Source organism: Podarcis erhardii, assembly GCF_964252035.2.
Source record: "Podarcis erhardii genome assembly, chromosome: 10".
In the NCBI taxonomy this organism is placed as follows: Eukaryota; Metazoa; Chordata; class Lepidosauria; order Squamata; family Lacertidae; genus Podarcis; species Podarcis erhardii.
The window spans coordinates 67,213,239-67,228,914 of record NC_138500.1 but is presented as its reverse complement, the minus strand read 5'-3'; the positions used below and the strand labels follow the sequence as shown (position 1 = coordinate 67,228,914).

General features: G+C 46.1%; 3 long non-coding RNA genes across 9 annotated transcripts in view; 1 reads left to right on the top strand and 2 right to left on the bottom strand.

Annotated features, from left to right (window-relative positions):
- The window catches only part of LOC309350874, a 92,229-nt gene extending 76,967 nt beyond the window's left edge, over positions 1 to 15,262 (bottom strand). The window contains exons 1-3 of the long non-coding RNA XR_014160541.1: positions 15,168 to 15,262; positions 14,206 to 14,684; positions 14,069 to 14,173 (exon numbers count right to left, since the gene is read on the bottom strand). This is a non-coding gene — a long non-coding RNA (uncharacterized lncRNA). The remainder of the gene's footprint in view (positions 1 to 14,068; positions 14,174 to 14,205; positions 14,685 to 15,167) is intronic.
- LOC309350876 lies at positions 2,261 to 12,083 on the top strand. Of its 7 annotated transcripts, none has more exons than XR_014160545.1 (6): positions 2,261 to 3,340; positions 5,609 to 5,856; positions 6,966 to 7,056; positions 7,788 to 7,981; positions 9,459 to 10,075; positions 10,547 to 11,161. It is a non-coding gene; the product is annotated as an uncharacterized lncRNA (long non-coding RNA). The 7 variants fall into 7 exon arrangements; XR_014160548.1 differs by adding an exon at positions 8,117 to 8,184 and having other exon boundaries at positions 6,966 to 7,981; XR_014160544.1 differs by lacking the exon at positions 6,966 to 7,056.
- On the bottom strand, positions 7,967 to 9,579 carry LOC309350894. Its single transcript, XR_014160570.1, has 2 exons — positions 9,452 to 9,579; positions 7,967 to 8,454 (listed from the first exon to the last, which is right to left on the bottom strand). It is a non-coding gene; the product is annotated as an uncharacterized lncRNA (long non-coding RNA).
- Positions 15,263 to 15,676: the final 414 nt, after the last annotated feature.

Genomic DNA, 15,676 nt, shown 5'->3' with positions numbered 1-15,676 from the left:
CCCTGAAATTTCCTCCCTGCCCGGTATGGTGAGAGTAATGACCTATGGAACACTGGGTGTAGTTTCATGTTGTCAGGCAGTTTGAGCCTAAAGGCCACCGGGTTCACCTGCTGTGTTACCTCGAAGGGTCCCAGTCGCTTAGGCCTTAATTTCTTGCAACCTCCCTTGAACGGTAACCCTTGGGTTGACAACCACACCCGGTCCCCCACCCTTATGGTCTCTCCTTCCCTCCTGCTCCTATCTGCCTGCCTTTTGTACACTTCCTTAGCCCTCTCCAAGTTCATCTTAAGCTGCTGGTGCAGGGCTTCCATCTCTTCCACAAACTGTTCAGCTGCGGGCACACTCCATCTCTCCTCCCCTTCCCCTGGGAATGCCCTGGGGTGACAGCCATAATTGGCCATGAACGGGCTCATCCCTGTGGACACATGCTCCGCGTTATTGTAGGCAAATTCGGCCAAGGCCAATTTCTCTACCCAGTCATTCTCCCTCTCGCTGACGTAGCACCCTAAGTATTGTTGGAGTATACTGTTCGCTCTTTCCGCCTGCCCGTTGGTCTCCGGGTGCCTGGCCGTCGAGAAATTGACCTCTACATGTAGTAGGCTCATGAGCTTCCTCCAGAACCTGGAAGTGAATTGTTTCCCTCGGTCTGATAAAACCCTCAAGGGGGCGCCATGCTGCCTGAAAATGTGTTCCACAAACAGCTTGGCGGTTTCCTCCGCCGTCACCGCATGCGAGCAAGCGATGAAATGGCACATCTTAGTTAACAAGTCGACTACTACCATGACGGCTGTCTTGACTTGGGCAAATCGGTCATAAAATCTATGGACACTGCCTCCCATGGTCTTTCTGGTGTGGGTAATGGTTCCAGTAACCCCGCGGGTGCCGCCCTCTCCCCTTTGGCTCTCTGGCAGCGGTCGCACCCCCTTATATATTCTCATACATCTTCCCTCACCTTTGGCCACCAGAACTGCCTGGTGACTAACAACATGGTTTTGTGTTGCCCAAAATGTCCCGCCGTGGGGCTGTCGTGCAGTTGTTTGAGTACTCTACTCCTCAAGTCCCCCTCTGGTATATACAATGCCCCCCTGTAATACAGTGCCCCATCCTTTTCCTCAAAACCCCCCGGGTTTCCTCCTGCCCCCCTGAGTTCCCTGATCTTGCTTTGGGCGTACTCGTCGTCTGCTGTCCCCTCTGCAAGCTCCCGTTGCCTCGGGTATCACATGTCGTTCTTCCGGCGCTCCCTCTCCTTCCAGATACTCTGGCTTCCAGGAGAGGGCGCCTGCTCTGACGTTTTCCTCCCCCGGTACGTAACGAATCTCAAAATGGAATTTGGAAAACTCCTGAGCCCACCGCACCTATCTCTGATTGAGTACCCTCGCCGTTCTCCAGTATTCCAGGTCCTTATGGTCCGTGCACACCTGGATCTTGTGCTGCGCCCCTATCAGCAAATGTCTCCAGCGTCGAAACGCTTCGTAGATAGCCAGCAGCTCCCGGTCATACACCGTGTAGTTCTGCTCCGACTTGTTCAACTTCCTGGAGAAAAAGGCACACGGTCTCCAATCGGACTGGTTCCCCCCCGGCTGGAGCAGTACGGCCCCCACCGCTCTGTCTGATGCGTCGGTCTCCAGCCTCATTGGCTTCTGCAGATCCACGTGCAAGAGCTGCTCTTCCGAAGCGAACGCCTTCTTTAGCCTTTCAAAAGATTGCTGCGCTTCCTCCGTCCAGACAAACTTCTTGCTACTGAGGCAATCTGTGATGGGTGCCGTTAAGTGGGCAAAGTTTTTGATGAACTTCCGATAGAAGTTCCCAAACCCCAGGAACCTCTGCACGTCCTTCCTGGTCTTGGGTGTCTTCCATTCCAGTACCGCTTGTACCTTGCCCGGATCCATAGCTAGGCTCTTGTCTGACAATCGGTACCCCAGGAACTCGACCTCTCGGGTGTGGAACTGGCACTTCTCCAGTTTGACCCACAGCTGGTGCTCCTGTAACCTCTTAAGCAGTTCCTGGACATATCTGATGTGTTGCTCCTCGTCCTCCGAATAGATCAACACGTCATCTAAAAAGGCCACGCAGTTCTTGTACAGCAAGGGTCCCAGAACGTGATGCATGAAAGATTGGAAACACGCTGAACCCGCTTGTAGTCCGAAGGGCATAACGAGATACTTGAAGGCCCCCAGAGGGGTGAACATGGTGGCTTTCCATTCATCTCCCTCCCTCATCCACCCCCCTGAGCTCCGATGGCAGTTCCCTGACAATGGATATTACAAAAAATCATATGAATGTTACAAGGGAAGAGCATTAAGAGGAGTTTAGGATATACAGTTGTACCTTGGTTGTTGAAGGCCTTGGTACTCGTACGTTTTGGATCCCAAATGATCGAAACCCGGAAGTGGGTGTTCCAGATTCTGAAGGTTTTTTTGGAAGCCCAACATCTGATGCGGCTTCTGCTATTGTTTCCGGCGCGCTTGCGCAATCGGAAGCCACACCTTGGTTTCCAAATGTTTCGGAGGTCAGACGGCCTTCTGGAACGCATTCTATTCTAAAACCAAGGTACAGCTGTATAATTTATATCTTTTGTAGCTTATAGATTCTGAGAATGTCAGCCTGTGCAACTTGGACAGTGTGCTGAGTCTTCATTTTTCTCCCATAGTTGTACAAGAAGCTAAGGGTAAACAGATTTGCATATGCTGTAGTATTTTGATAAAGAATGTCCTCTCATACTTGGCCTTAATGCCAAGTTTGCTCCTGGAACGTGATAGTATTATAACTGGATAGATCTGATGCACAGGTTTTTTTACAATGACATCAGCAAAATGGCCCAGAGATCATTTAAGCTTTGGATCCAACACTTTATAATGTATACAGTGCTTGTATTTTGATTAACAAGGGAAAGTTAGACATCTTTCGTATATTCCTAGGAAGTTAGGTTGTTTTGAAATCAGAAAGGCAGCTGTATATGCAACAAAACCCACATGCTTGTACAAATCATAACAAGATGATGATCTGCAGATGCTTCTTCTCAGAGGGTATTAGAAAGCTGGAAAGTACCAAAATTTTGGGCTACCATTTAGTACCCTACCCTCCATTAACCCCTGTTGCATCCCCCACCCTGCAAAAACCAAGCCTGTCCAAATCTGGCCACACAGCAAAGATGCACATTGTACAATAATTGCTCCCAACAACTTTTGCAATGGGCTGTGCTTACACACTACAGGAAAAGAGGAAAAAAACCATGAGGACACTTGCCAGTCTGGCCCAATGAAAAATGCCATCTTTGTTTGCCTGAAAAGGAATATTGGATCTTGAACGCAAACAAACACCTTCCACCAATGGTCTCAAGGTAAATTCACCTGGTTATTAAATGCCCCCTTGCCCCTGATTATTACTGTTTCTGGTGTCCCAGGAAAAATGGAAGGGAGCACATGTTAGCTCTTTGAGTGGTGTAAGTAACTGGCAGCTTGCACACATTTAAGTTGGGCACATTCAGCTTTATGCATTTGGCAAATATATATATTTCAATATAGATATATATAGAACCCAATGAGTTTCTACTATACACCATTTGGGCATTATGCGATATCCCCGAAACGTAATCCCAGCATAAGCCGAGAGTCACCTGTATTTATTATACAACACCGTTATGTATATATTTGCATATAAGCCCTGAAATAGGCCTGGCTCCAGCCTCCATATGAGCGCAGCAGCTGTGAGTGCTATTTAGTTTGCGCATGCCCCTTGATCCTACCACAGTTCATCTGATCCAGTCAGGGACGCTTGCATGGCACTGATCAGGGAGAGGATAGAGCTTGCTGGCCTCTGGTTTGGCATTCTCTCAGCTTTGAGGTCATGAGGAATGTGAAGCCAGCCACAAGCCAGTCATAGTATTAGATCAGGGTTTCCCAAACTTGGGTCTCCAGCTGTTTTTGGACTGCAATTCCCATCATCCCTGGTCCTGCTGGCAAGGGATGATGGGGAGTTGTAGTCCAAAATCAGCTGGAGACCCAAGTTTGCAAAACCCTGTATTCGATGGAGAAGTAAACAGAAGGAAGATTAACTGACATGTTGCAGGGATGTTAATAGTCATCATTTGAATGAATTTGGCAAAAGGGATTGAGAAACTTAGAATCTGTCCTATTATTAAGGTGTCAATATATTTTCTCAAACAAATAAATCTCTGGTCTTATTATAAGCTTCCCTTACCCCCTAAACATTGGAAATACTGATGGGAGCTGGCGTTGAAAAATACCTAGAAAGCCATATGCTCCACATCTCTGTCCTGTAAGATATCATGCCCTCTTCTTTATTTGTTAAAGATTGCTGGTTTAACCTTAATACAATAAACATATTACATTAGGTATATGCAATGCTAGACGAGGAACTAATGGTTCCTCTTTTTTCTGGATTGCAGCACACTATACAGTAGTTTGCAGTTACGTCCAAACTAACATGGACCGTGAACCATAATTGCAGACTTGGGTTTAAACGTGGTTTCCAAGGCAAATACAAACCATCATTTACTACTTGGAGGTGATGTTTTGTGAGGGTTTGGTGCTGAGATCACACCTACTCCAAATTTAATATTAATAATAATAATAGTATTAGTATTAATAATAATTTATTTATTTATACCCTGCCCTTCCCAGTTCAGAAAACCGGGCTCAGGGCGGCTAACAACAAATTTAAAACACTTAATTGTGATACCAAAAAAACCCCACAGCATAAAATACAACATAAAAGCGTGAATAACAATAAATTCAAAGTTCAAAAATCAGTTTTGGGGGAAATCCATCCAGTAAGCATTAGATGGTCACCAGGGCTAGCTGGTTAAATTAGTCCTATTTGGGCCAGCGAGGAGGCCAGGGGAGAATTAGCTGTGGGGTCCTAGAGCAGGTAATCTTTATAAAAAGGGGAGGGAAGGGAGGGGAATAAAAGATCAGGCTAAATCCAAACTGAAAGCCAGGCGGAATAGCTCGGTCTTACAGGCCCTGCAGAAGGAGGTTAAATCCTGCAGGGCCCTAGTCTCATGGGACAGAGCATTGCACCAGGTCAGAGCCATCACTGAAAAGGCCCTGGCCCTTGTGGAGGATAGTCTGACTTCCTTAGGGCCTGGGACCTTTAAACTATGGTTATTCATGGACCTTAAGGTCCTCTGTGGGGCATACCAGGAGAGGCGGTCCGATAAATACCACAACTTTGCCACTTTAGGCTCCTTCAGGCAGGAGGGTGTGATGAAAATCTAACAATACTAATAATAATGCTAATAACAATAACTTTGAAGAGCAGAAGCCCTAAATTTGACTTATGAGGAGAGTAACTTGGTATTTAAATGGAGAGCTGGTCTAGGAAAGATGTTCATTTATAAGTGTTCCCTAATTAGGAATCGTTTAGTGATCGGTTCTTAAAATAAAAGTCACTTAATTATTTGGCAAGCCTAGCAGCCTTCCCCTAAGCTCCTGTGTTTGCCAAACTTAAAAGAAATAATACATTAACGCTAGAAGAGAATTCTTGCAAATTGGGACCTCATGCTAAAGATTATGCTAGCTGCAATATTTTCCTTTGAAAGGGATTGGAAGAAATGGTAGTGCCAACAATTTCGTTGTTTTCACAGGTTTTCAGGATAATCTGTCTTTTCAAAAGCTGGACCGGTGTGGGGGTGTGGGATCTGTAGGATAATATCTAGAGCTGGAAGAGGGAAGGATCTGAAGCTTCTGAAACAACACTTCAGCAGTATTATCATGGAAAATTAAAGGCTTGTTTTCATTGCCTGACAAAGCAAATGGCACATGGAATATATCATCCAACTTCTTGGCTGGAGAGCAGACACTATTTTTGGTAGTTTGAACTAACGGCAAGCAGGTACGTTTTAAGTCATATCCTTTTTTGAACATGTGTGAAAAATCACTCCAGCCCAGTTAGCATAAACAGAAGGGATCGTAAAACCGTTCCTTTTCACCGCTTGTGCCCCTAGAGTTGAAACACACCAACAGTACCTTAGGGTTTGCATGAATGCTTTTGCTGCCCTTTAAGTAATACACCAGCTATGCTTTGCTCATGTCTCTTTTGTTAGAAGGATGCTGTCAAGAGAGCTGTGCGGATCATTTTATCCTTCTAAAGGGAAGATAACTTTTATTGCTTTGAAGCTGAGCTGATGGTATCTGAGGCAGTGGTACCAAACTATCCACCTGTAATGAATGCTTTTCACATCGCCTTATCTGGTGATGAATGCCTGTATTTTGACAGAAAATCCTGACACATGCAACCTGGGGTCTTCCAGATGTCTTGGGCCACAGCTCCCAGCTGCCTCAGCCAGCATGCCAAATGGTCAGCAATGGTGGGAGTGGCAGCCCCCAACATCTTGAATGGGCAACAGGTTGTGGAAATTTGCTGGAGGGGACACATTAACCCATGCTAATAGTGCAGGGGATGACTTTCAAGTTGTTTAGCACCTAGTGAAGGCCTATGGGGAGTGAGGGAAAATGTTTTCTCCTTCCACAACTGACCCCCTCCACCCCACCCCTGGAGGTTTGTGCAGGGCTACAGGACTCTTCTCCCAGGGGGGCTGGAGCTATAAACAGGAGCTGTCCTCTTGGGGGTTTGTGATCCACTGCAGTATTTTGTTTCAGGTCTCACACAGATCTTCAGGTTTATATCCCCTATTGTTATTGACATAAGTCTATACGGTGCAGCCAGCCCCCACAAATTAAAATGAGAGGCAATAAACGAAGTGTTGACCTTCTAGGAAAGAAGTAACATTACAGTCATAGCATATTTAAACATAACCTTTAACACAGAAGCTCGGCGCTTTGGTAATGTTAATTAATTCACCTCTCCAAAAACCCAGCAAGATGAGCAAGTATTACACATTGACGTTACAGATAAAATAAAGAGGTTAAGGGCTTTCTAAATGCCAGCTACTGAGTCAGCAGCGTAACTGATATGTAGATGCAACTTCGCCTTTCCCACAGCACCAACGTCTTCCACTACAGAATTGAGTGCATAGTCTAAATGCAGCAACCTTGTGGAAACTAAGCAGGTCTGGATCTCATCTACATCTGGGTGAGGAACTAGCAATATATGGACGAGCTCTCCTTGCGTGATTCTCCTCTTCATTTGTGCTCCTGCTCTCTCACATCATGCAAGAGGATCAGATAATAATATCAGTGGTACTCAGTAGCAGGTGTAACCAACGTGGTTCCTTCCAGATGTGTTGGACTACAGCTCCCAACAGGTCTAGTCAGCATTGTCAACAGGTACTCGGGGGTGATGGGAGTTGTAGTCCACAACAATCAAAGAGTTTTATGATGGTTACCCTTGTTCAATAGCATCGCTGGAATTTGTTCATGATGTTTGGGCCTGATGGGTGATCTGTTCTGTTCCACACTGCGTGCACACCCCACAAGAGATGGAACAGTTCTAACTGGAAAACGCTGCGCGTTATGCACACACACTTTCAACATGCCCAGGGGTCGCCTGAACAACTTAGCTGCCCTATAGATACCTAATGAAATGTTCTTTCCTATGGCTCAATGCATGTGTGGTTTGTTCAGCAAATTGCTTGGTTATGAGAAAGAAGACCATCTAATTTCGGTGGGGTGGGTGTGTTCCACTAAGGCAGAGATTCACATGGTCTATGTGCTGTGCCCAGAGAGAGCCTGATTTGCACCTGCAACTTGCAGCCAAAGCATCACACAATGAATTAAATGACAGCAACATCAAGTCTAGTTCTCTTATTACCATTGTGCAGCAGAAAGAGCAGTCACATCCTTGTTGCCATTGTCCTATTTTAGGGATTGACAAAATGTTGACGTGAGTTATTAGATAATGAACCAGGTCTACTGAGATCCAATGAAATGATTAACCACACCGTTTCCACTCTTTCTGGATGACCCCGCCCAAGTTTGGTTCTACGAAACTGGGAGCCTGTTAAATCAAAGACGAAATTACACCAAGCGAAAACACTGACCCAGCCTTCTTAAAATAGGTATGTTTTATATTTATATTTTACATACTTTACATTTACAGGATTTACAGAGCTGCATCATTTTACGATCATCATTATACAAAGCAGTCTCGAAAGAATCATCACTTTGCATTCTTTTCTCTCTTGAATTTTGAGCGTTGCCAGAAAAAGGGGCAGAGAGAGACTTTGCATCCATCAGCAATTGTCCTTCGATAACAGTTCCGGTGTGTATAAGCCGAGCGTTTTGCCCTTCCTGTCCCTAAGAGGGTCTCTCTGAGCTTTTGATATTGAACATCTTCCTTCAGCATACTCAGAAATCTTTCCTGGCCCAGACTCCCCAAATTGCAATTAGGATGACCATGACAATGAGTGTGTAGAGTGTACCGACGGTAGTTTGCTCATTTCGACACCACTGTTTGCACCCACAAGAATTCTGCACTGCCTCTCCGGTGGTAGCAGCAGGTTTTGGCCTGTGAGCACGAAGGCAGTGTATTCTGCCAAAAAAAAAAAAAAGAAAATAGATTTAGCCTGTTGCCACTACTAAAGTTTAAGGCGTTACTTTACAGAGAGCCTCTCCTAGCTCTACCTAAAGATGCTAAAGATTAAAGCCTAAGCCTAATCTTCTGCATGCAAAGTAGATGCTCTCTTACAAAACTATGGCCCTTCCTTCCCCCAGGAAGTGTCCTAACTGTGCTACTTGCGTCTTAACAATGTTGTATGAAGACACTCTTAGTTCCTTCCATTGCATTGTTCCCGACACACACACACAAAACCAAACCCCATGTCAGCAGCCTCGTTATTTATTCCCTAGTAGGTCTTTCAGCACAGTAGTCTGAAGCTGCATATAAAATATAGCACCATCCCGATCTTATGTAATTTGTAGCCCCATCTCAGCTGGAATCCAATATGGGTATGACTTTCAGATATCCTCATACCTTAGGAATTTGTCTGTACCTACCTATCAGTGTTTATTTACCAAAGCCAGACTAAACGTATTTCCCTCAGAATTTCTAAATGGCAGACTGAGAGGCATCCCCTATCAGAACAGGCTTTGGTTATGTTCCCAGGACATTCATTGCATGAAGCAGATCTTTCTGTATCGTGGGCAATATGAGCAAGCAAGGTATCGTCTGATCAAACCCTCACTGGCAAATTTGCCGGGAAAATCCAAAGCCTCCCATATTAAATATCTTTTGGAAGACAGGTTAGATGATAGTACACTGGCCATGGCAAAGTTTCTTTTGGAGATGATAAGAAACAAAGATCATTATGCCCTAGATAAAACAAAATGACTGCCTTTGTTTCTTCCTTCTGTCTGTCTGGTCGTTTTAACCGTATCTAGTTTTGAAATTGTTTGGTGGGTCTTTGGACCGCAATAAAGTTTTGCTTTGAATTTAGCACCAGCATCCGTAACATTTGCCTGTCATGATGGAAAGCTCTGCATGACGTGCTCTCCTTCTGCTTTCCCTTTTACCAACGTGTTTCACCTACCTTCTAGAGGCATGCATTCTTTTTCCTTGGTGGATTGCTCTTGCAACTCTTCCCTGAAAGCCCGAAACCAGCCGAGATCCCGTCAATCAGTGACCTGAAAGCCCTCAGTCGGTAGCAGTGATGCTGACTTTGCACAGCTGAAGGAGGAGCGGAGAATTGAGATCCTCCAGAATACAACTTTGGAGCTGCTGCTGCTGCTGCTGCTGCAAATCATGAACTAACTAAACTAATAGCAAGTTCTCTCCCCTCGCTGACTGCTTGGGCCTTTATAAACAGAAGCAGCTAAGTCTCTGCCAAATGTGGAGCAACGAAAGAAGCCCTCCCCGTTTGTAGCATGCGTGCGTGCAAAAGGGAGATGTGCGAGAAGTGGGGGAGACACTTGACTGACAAAATAGACCGCTCTGTTTTCATGCCGCCCCTTATGCACGACCCAGACACCTTTCCACGATTCTTCTCTTGCGATACGAGCACGGGAATTTCTCAAACTGAGATCTCACGGGTACCCCAAGGGCTCGCAATAGCCAGTCTGAGTGGGAGGCTTATTGAAAGTCACTTCTCGGAAGTTAACTTCGGAATCTACACAATGGCACGTTTCTACTGGCAATGTACCACTTTGAATGACAGGTGTTGTTGTTGTTGTTTAGTCGTGTCCGACTCTTCGTGACCCCATGGACCAGAGCACGCCAGGCACTCCTGTCTTCCACTGCCTCCCGCAGTTTGGTCAGACTCATGTTTGTAGCTTCGAGAACACTGTCCAACCATCTTGTCCTCTGTCGTCCCCTTCTCCTTGTGCCCTCCATCTTTCCCAACATCAGGGTCTTTTCCAGGGAGTCTTCTCTTCTCATGAGGTGGCCAAAGTATTGGAGCCTCAGCTTCACGATCTGTCCTTTCAGTGAGCACTCAGGGCTGATTTCCTTCAGAATGGATAGGTTTGATCTTCTTGCAGTCCATGGGACTCTCCAGAGTCTCCTCCAGCACCATAATTCAAAAGCATCAATTCTTCGGCGATCAGCCTTCTTGATGGTCCAGCTCTCACTTCCATACATCACTACTGGGAAAACCATGGCTTTAACTATACGGACCTTTGAATGACAGGTGTGTGCCCCTAAATCAGGGTAGGCAACCTAAGGCCCATGGGCCGAACGCGGCCCAGTCGCCTTCTCAATCCGGCCTGCGGACGATCCGGGAATCAGCGTGTTTTTACATGAGTAGAATGTGTCCTTTTATTTAAAATGCATCTCTGGGTTATTTGTGGGGCATAGGAATTTGTTCATTTTTCCCCCCTCCAAAATATAGTCCGGCCCACCACATGGTCTGAGGGATGGTGGACCGGCCCATGGCTGAAAAAGGTTGCTGACCCCTGCCCTAAATAAACAAACTCCAGCAGTCCTTCCCCAATCCTCACACAGTACGCTGCCCAACAAACATATACAGCTTTATACCAGCAGGTTTGGAATAAAAGGAGTACGATTTCCTACATTACCTGCTCAGATCTTCAGTACAGTAAGGCTTCTTTATTTAAATCAGGGGTATACAAGTTGCGACCTACCAAACTGATACCCGCCAACATTTCTCTGATGAAAATAGGGACATCCAATTCAATAATAATTATAATAATAATAATAATTTATTTATACCCCACTGGGTTGCCTCAGTCACTCTGGGCAGCTTCCAACAGATATAAAAACATAATAAAACATTAAACATAAAAAAAAAAACTTCCCTATACAGGGCTGCCTTCAGATGTCTTCTAAAGGTTTTATCTCCTTGGCTCGGGTTGCAGAACTTCATACCCTCCAACATTTCTCTGATGAAAATAGGGACGTCCTAAGTAAAAGCAGGACATTCCAGGATCAAATCAGAAACCGGGACAGCTTCTGTAAATCTGGGACTGTTGTTGGAAAATATGAACACATGGAGAGCCACCTTCCTGGTTCCTTCATCCTGTACTTTCTAAATGTTCAGTGTGAAAATCCAGCTATTCTGGCTGGCCACAGATAGGAGAGAGAACAGAAGAGGGAGAGCGACATCAGAGACAGCGCTTTCACTCAAATCTTTTTCTGAGGGGTGGGGAACGTATGTCAAGTTTGCCTCTCCGCTGCCAAAAGCAAAAATAGAAAGATGGATTTTCTTTCTCTCCAACAGAAGTTCAAAAGCCATTGTTATGCTCTTTGTCATAGTTTTTCTTGGCTTGTGCAAATGTGAGCCGGCAGCTCTGACACATTTTGAAAAGCCCTGACATTTCTGTAGCATACATTTTCTGAGCCAAAACAAATTATACTTCACCCACAGCTAATAATGTGAATAGGAGCAGCCATCAAGAGATTATTTTTTTAAAAAAAAAATGTAAACAAACAAACAAAAACTGGTGTGAAGGGTCTTTAGGGCTTGAAATTTATGGAGAAACTTTAAAATGATTCACACAACCTATAAAAAGCACTGTGCATTTAAACTCAAAGTGAGACTTGCCTGGAAAACTTTCATGAAAGCAATCCATCATCTGCTCTTCTTTTCTAGCGCTCGTAAGTGGAAAAGGAATCGTAAAAACCAACAGTAAAAATCGGGAGAAGGTTGCAGAAATGGAACCGAGGTCCCAAGATGAAACTGATAAGATATTTATGAAATCATCTCCGCACATATTATTCCTAATTGCAATGTATGAAACAGGACAAATTGTGCTATGGCTTCAGTGACGCACTAAACATGCTTCATCGTTCCGGACTGAAAGCCAGAATAAGTATCGTGACTAAATTTATGGGCTGAAAGCTCATAGCTGAAAGCTCGGTCCAGCCCCAAATTTGCTAGATGGCCTTATGAGAGCCTTTACCTCAGCCTTGCGCCCCTTGCTCCATGTGCAATGCTGGAATAACAGTCAAATCTGCATTTAGAGCACATGGTTTGCCCCAGTTCAGGATCCAAGGTGCCACAGGCTAGCTTACCCACAGAAATCCCTGTTTTGGGGAATGCTGTTGGCGGCTGCCACCAGGGACCCTGTTCCCACACATTCAGCAAGTGGAATAGTGGAGCACAACACTGGCATCACAGAAGGCAGCAGAACAGGGCCCTGATCCAGGGCCGGCCCTCCCAAGAGGCAAGGTGAAGCCTCAGGTGGCATGATCTACAGAGGCAACAGATACCAATGTAGACCCTGGGCAGTTATCTTTCCACAAGGACCGACACTGATGCCAAAATCCAGCATTGGCTCAGCTCTGCGAGTGCAGCTTTCTCCCAATTGAAGTGCAGAGTGTTTGAGGACTGGGACATTTGCAGGGAACCCCAAATGCTTGTTTACAAAGCTATTGTACTACCAACCTTACTGTATGCTTGTGAAACATGGACCACTTAGACACACCAGCTCCAGCTGCTCGAAAGATTCCATCAGTGGTGTCTCTGAAATTTTTTACACATCACTTGGGAAGACAGGCGAACTAATTACCAGTGTACTGGAAGAAGCTAAGATCATGTTGATTGCTTCAACATCAACTTTGTTGGACTGGTCGTGTTGTTCGGATGCCTGATTATTGTCTTCCGAAGCAACTACTCTATTCTGAACTTAAAAGTGGAAAGCGTAATGCTGGTGGTCAACAAAAGAGGCTTAAAGAATGTCTCAAGGCAAATCTTTAAAAATGTAGTATAAACACCAACAATTGGGAAACACTTGCCTGCAAGCGCTCCAATTGGAGAACAGCCTTTACCAAACATGTCATGGGCTTTGAAGGCACTTGAACTCAGGACACAAGGGAACCAATGTCCCCACTGTGGAAGGACGTGTGGATCCAGAATTGGCCTCCACAGTCACTTATGGACTCATTGTTAAAACCGTGTTTATGGAAGACAATCTTACTCGGCTACAAGGGATCGCCAAAGAAGAAGAGGTATCGTGCTATCCCTGGACTCCAGATTCCTTCCCTGCTTGTTTATATGGTGGATGAAATTTGGCAGTGAGATACTAAGACCCTCCACATCATAAAGCCACTATGATACCAACTTATGATACATTCTGAGGTTTAGAGTTCTAAATAGACTTCATCCCCAAAAGGACTAATTTTTTTTGTTGTTTCCGGTTTCTTCCTGTCACAGTAAGGGTGAGTCAGCAGTCAGCATTTGTCCCCACCATTTTCACCTCTCTTCAATCCTTTCTCCCTCCTTCCCTGTCTTCATTTGCCTTCCTGCGTTTCTCTCCTCCCAACTCTCAAGGCAATCTCACGTCGTCTTGCCTCTCCCTCTCCTGGCTCTTCTCAATCTCATCGCTCTCGTTCTCCCCTAACTCCCTTTTTCCGCGATAGGGTGTGCTCCACCATAGCAGAGCACCTTCCCTCGACCCGTCTCTGAGCGCAGCACACCAGAAGCTCATTCTAGGTCTTCAATAAGGAGGTCCTCTGGAAGAGAATGAAAAAGAGAGACTTTCTGTATCCAAGAAAGGTATAACAGTTCTCCAAATCAAAGTCATTCTATATCTTCGACAATGATGTCCTCTGAAAGAGAATGAAAAAGAGAGATTGAATTGACAGCCTCTCTCAATTAAGCATTCTAAACAATACCCAAACCCAAGAGTTCAGCCACCTCACCTTTTGTAGCTGGAGTCAGTCGGGGCCCTGCCTACTGAGTGAAAAAGGCCTGCAAGGCACAGCAAATACAGCAAGAAGGCCTGGGAGGTCTTTCTCGGGCACGAACCATAATGCTACTAAGTGAAAAGTCCCTAAGGTGTGCAGATTCATTTACCTTCTTTGGGTTCTGGCAGCTGATTCATTTACCTTCTTTGGGTTCTGGCAGCTGATGTTCGGCTGTTGTTTTCTGCAGAGGAAAGAGAAAGCTGGATCAGACACCTTTTGTGACATTACAAAACCCACCACGAACGGGTGCAAGAGAGCCCACAAGCAGGCCCAAGCCAGGAAAGAGTGGCCTCCCTCAGGCCTGGGCCCAATCCCTTGCCCCAGAGGACCTCCATGGGCCCTGCAGCCTCCTGGGCAGAGGTGGAAGGGCAGCACCAGGGAAGAGGGCAAGACATGCCTCTGGCATCATCCTGACACCCCAGGGACACAAGCCACATTAGTTGCATTATTTGCTTTGGGAGCCTCTTGGAGGGTGGGGGTGGAAGGATTCAGAGACTGCAGAACTGGGGGCAAAGACCACAGTCAGCAGGCAGAGGGTCTGGGGGATCCAGTCCCTCCTCTTTTGTTTCCCCCAGTACTAACCTCAGGCTTCGGAAGAGTCTCGAAGAGCTTGGGCACAACTGCAACAAGAGAAGGACATGGGGTCAGGTTAGTTCGTCCCTTTGCAGCTTCCAAGATTATTCCAATAATCTTCTTGATTTCCCTGCTTCTACACTCCTCCTAAAGGGGTGGCAAACCCCAGGCCTTGGGGGCCAATCTTGGCCTGCAGCCCCCTGAATGTGACTCACAAGAGAATGTGGTCCTCTAGCTGACTGCTGTCCCCCTGCTCTGTCCTACCAGCTGCCTCAGCCTCCAGCTTCCACTAGAAATGCTTCCTCTCCTCTCTCAGTCAATAGCATCTTCATCAACCCCACAAAAGTGGCTGGCCACTGGGGTGGGTTTCCAAATGCTGGACCAGATGAGCCTTGGGTCAGATCCAGCAGTCTGGCTCTTTTGGGTTTGTTTCTTACTAGCTTCCCCTCCCCCACAAATACTATACCCTGTGCTGCCACCCTAGCCTATTCCTGCCCTTCCAAAAATGGCTCAGGGGGGAACTTCCTCACCTGGAGGCATAAGCTTCTTCTCGCGCTACAGCAGGGCCACTTTTCTGTTCTTTCTGAGGCGATGGCACCTCTTAGAGCATTGGGCACCCCCGATGGCACCCCTAGGAGGGCGAATTGCTCCGTCACAGTGGGCAGATCGCCCCTCCTCTGGGTGCCCGTCTTCTTTGATGTTCTGGCTTCCTCTGCCACTGGCCACAGGCTGTTCCTTGTGCTGGAGCGGGGCCACTTCATTGTTCCTTTCTGGCTTCATGAAGCTTCTCAGTCACTTGAACCTAGAAGAGATGATGCAGAACAGAAATACATTTAGCCTAATAGAGAATTGCCAGCACATCCCTCCCAATTCCTTCCCTCCTCCTGCAGTTGAATGAACTGTAGGACTTCATGACAGCTTCAGAGAGGCAGCCAAGAGCATTCAGGGCTTGGAGAGAAAGGAGGTACCAGCTCCTGCCATTCCAGGACCGAGAGAGCCTGGCTACCCTAGTTCAGGCCCTGATTGCTTCAAGACTAGA